We start from the raw sequence: 4166 nt of genomic DNA, 5'->3' as shown, positions 1-4166 counted from the left end.
TTCAAACTTGGTTTTTATTTTGTAGCTTGTATCTATATTTTCAGTTTTACATACATGTACATGTACTATGCCTATAATATCACTTAGGTAGGTGCTTCCCCACAGATTACCTTTCTCTGTCACAGGCTGTGTACAGTGTTTGTCTAGACTGGGTATGATCTCTTGAGGGTCACAATTTCGCATTTTAAGATGTCCTTTTCTTTATATTTATATCTTTGTTGTTTTGTTTCCTTGCTCATCCCATCTTTAACAGCGAGGAAATTTTTGTAGATATCTTAATTCATGAGAATACAATTTCATGATGATATTTACCACTGAATTACTGGTATATAGAATTCAGACAGTATCATCTTTGTAAAAGAAGGGTCTGATAATCTTAGGTTTTGTTAATATGCATAACATGTTTGTGAATGAATTTCTCGAAAACTTGTACTTTAAACAATTGAGAAGAGGGCTGCCATTTGTCAAATTTTAAACCCATTCATAATGAGCTTTAATTAACTAATCCTACACAACCACTTTTGTGAAATTGGGTCAGCTGTATAATAATTTTATTTAACAATGGTGGAATATCATGTATGCAAAACGGTTGCCACCATCTTGCACACTTTGAGCTTGATATATATACATGTATGTACTCGATTGCGATAGATAAAAGTACATGGAAGTTGGTATATACATGTACGTGTCCTGGATGGCAAGAGATAGGGGCTCATGAAAGTTGGTATAAATATGTTCATATCCTGGATGGCGAGAGATTGTTTAATATTGAGAGATGAATATAATTATTTAGCTAGATCTGCACACAAGGGGAAATGGAGAGTGAACAGGGTCCTAAGGATTTTCCACTTAGCATGTGGCGGACTAATTTCCTGGTTAGACATTGTCATTTTGTTAAATCTATTGAGCAGGAAAGTATTACACTAACACTTTCAGCTGACATAAGCACATATATAGTGTGTTCTTTTTCCAGCTACATATATATCTAGTCAACACAAAATACAATTGCCAGTACGCTCGTGATGCAGTTATTCAAAAATTACGTAACATGACATACTTAAATAGATAAAGAACCTTCACAGGAAAATAAAAATTCCAAGAAAAGGATTTGTAAGAGGTATCAATATTGCAATTCCCTCTATAATACCATAAATACAAATCTAGCGATTTGAACTATAACGGGATATGCTAATGAACCTGGCGATTGCTGGGAAATGCAAATGTTATAACTTCACAACTTTTCAGTCTAAATCCAGTTCGAAAGGGGTATTTCACACAAATGTATAACAAAAAAAATTGTTATGGAAAGTATATAACTTGTTTCCTTGGCCACTTCATATCAGGGTTCCTTTTTCCTGTTCACCACATTGTATGCAAAACTCACAATGCACATGAATATCTGACTGCGTGTGCCAGGCCCGTAGGAAGTAGTACTAATTTCAGGGGGGGGGGGGGGGTGTTGGGGGGTTACAACCAAACATTTTCAGTTTAGGGGCACTACCAACTAAAAAATCCTTGACAAGCAACAAAAAAAAGATCATCAGACGTTATTATTGAGGGGGGGGGGGGGGGCGGGGGCAAGCATAAAGTAGTTAGGTTTTCTATAGTACACTATATATCCCTCCCACCCACCCCTGGATCCTACAGTCACGTTAAGCTATATCATAGTGTTTTGTGTCTTTTATCAATATTGCATTAAAAATTACAACTTTAAATTATGTAGAAAAACTGACATAGCTACGAAGCTTTGATGATCATAGTTGTAATCGGGACTTCTTTCAGTTGTGTTTCTAACGTTTTTGTGATATTAGAATGTATCCTGACATATGTAATTGCACCATAAATATATTGCCACGCTTTTGGGATAGAATATCGCTTCTAAGACGGAAGTAAACTTTAACTATTAGGTTGGTAGTACAGGGTCAATACCACTCTTTGGTGCACTGAGTAGCGCGGTTACGTCTAGATTCGGCTACTTTTTAAGTGAGGGGAAATACTTTACATTTTTTAAGTACACACATACATTTCACTTACAGGGGCGGACTGGGTTCTAGATTTTGCTTACAGCTTTTTTATTTTAGTTTTGTAAATATAGGTTTTCAAGTTATCAGAATTATAATCTTGACATATGTGTTTTCTTGTTTACGTCGTATGAGAGTGTTCGATGTTTATCGCCAGGGGTCCTTATATAAAGGCGATGCTATCTCTTTCTTGTCCAAGACGGAGTGAAAGGGCAAGGAGCTAGGAATTTGATAACGAAAGTTTCATGTAGCGTTTTCCAGATAAGATAAGATGAATATATGGATTTAATTTATATATCAATCGTCACTTCATTATTCAAAAGATTGTCTGTTAATCAAAGAAAGTTTTTCCGTTTAATAAAGTCACTTCCCTATGAATGATTAAACTTTTCAGTTTCTTACAAAATATACTTCCTTAAGTCTAGATCAGTGTAGTCCCAACATCCTGAATGTCAGATGACAGTTTAATAGTGTCAGATTTCGTAAATAGAAGAGCTTAAGAGAAAATAAATCTGTTTAAACGAACTTTTATCGATTGCTTTTTAATCTTTTATTATAAGATGCAGCGTTATTTAAAATCAAGTATATGTGTTTAATTTTTTATTCATTGATTATTAACTGTGTAATATACTATGTAAAACAAGCATGTTATTTTATGTATCATAATGGCCGAAGCGTTTTCCTCCTTATTACTCGTGGACAAAGTATACGGCATGAGCTGTCCAGCTATGTGTCATTAAAAATATGATTCACCGCCCCTTTAATGATGGAGCAATACTGCGGCGCGCGCATATCGAGAGACTATAGCCGGGATTTGCTTCCTCACTAGTTCAGTCTTGTACTCACTTAGGTGATTGTAAGGCGTGTAGTTTTGTCGTCTGCTAGGACTTGTTGCATGTAAGTACCTATACATTTTGCTATGATTACAAAAAAAAAAAAAGTATTTTGTGTAAGTCTAATATGAATAATTTATTTATTGGATATTTTTAACGTATTATTTTAAACAGATGTTAAACATTTTTTCGTGAAAGGAATACACTGATAAACGAGAAAAACGCCCGTGGTGTTTAAAAAACTGCGATGTCTTTTTTTTTTTAAATAAATTCACCCTTTTCTACTGCTGAATTAATAGCAATCGGTGAACCAGAGAATAAAAAATAATCCCTACTTGCCGACATGGGTGCGGTTATTGATCTGTGTAGGCTCATAGTGAGAAAGTGGCACCTATGTACGATTCTCCACGCTGTTCTCATGCAAACCCACCAAACCATCGTATTTCCTGGTCAATTGGTGATATATTGCTTTGTCTCTAGACAAGCGTGCATACATAATTATTTTCTCTTTGCAGTTTTTTAACCAACATGAGTGATAAACCAGACGTTAAAGAGGTTGAAACCTTCGACAAAAGCAAGCTTAAAAAAGTAGAAACACAAGAGAAGAACCCCCTACCAACAAAAGAAAGTATGTATAGCCCCTCCATCTCTCTTTCTCTCTCTCTCTCTCTCTGCTTAAATTTACGATAATGAGTCACCGCTGTCTAGCCGAATTTATTTAGGAAATGGACACTGTAGTGACTGTTGCGGTATCATCAACTTATCGGAACTTATCGGTTTTTCGTGTTTTTCAAATTTTTTTCCGTCTTCGTGGGGATACAGAGCAATTTTAACTGGTCTTGAAAACCGCAGCGCAGACGATATAAAAGTTCAACTCGTCTGCACATCTGTCTTACGGGGTGCTTAATGCTCATTGAGTCATCACACACTCTAACAGATGCAGGCATAGTTTAGACAAAGAATTCATATTTTAGAGGCACGCAGACGTTGAATTATTTCCACTCAACAAAATATGTCACATGTACCATTTTTACTTACTATGCATATTACGCGAGGACCGACAGAGGGGGGGGGGGGGGCTGATATTTGAGCCGTGTAATCAAGATTTATGGAATTATAAAAACATTGCTGCTGGGCGTGACCTCGATCAATAATTTCTCCAGCGATAAGGCTACTTGAACTTTTTCAGGCCACGACTGAGTAATGGTCGTCCAAATATTTCATATATGAGTTCTGTAAATAATAACCGACTCATCAACCAAAAAAAAAAGGAAAAAAAAAAAAGAAAGAAAGAAAGGAAAAAAAAAAACAA

The sequence above is a fragment of the Saccostrea echinata genome, unplaced genomic scaffold, assembly GCF_033153115.1.
Source record: "Saccostrea echinata isolate AGI-Se365-2 ecotype Australia unplaced genomic scaffold, CSIRO_AGI_Sech_v1 ptg000043l, whole genome shotgun sequence".
Taxonomy (NCBI): Eukaryota; Metazoa; Mollusca; class Bivalvia; order Ostreida; family Ostreidae; genus Saccostrea; species Saccostrea echinata.
This window is presented reverse-complemented; position numbering follows the sequence as displayed.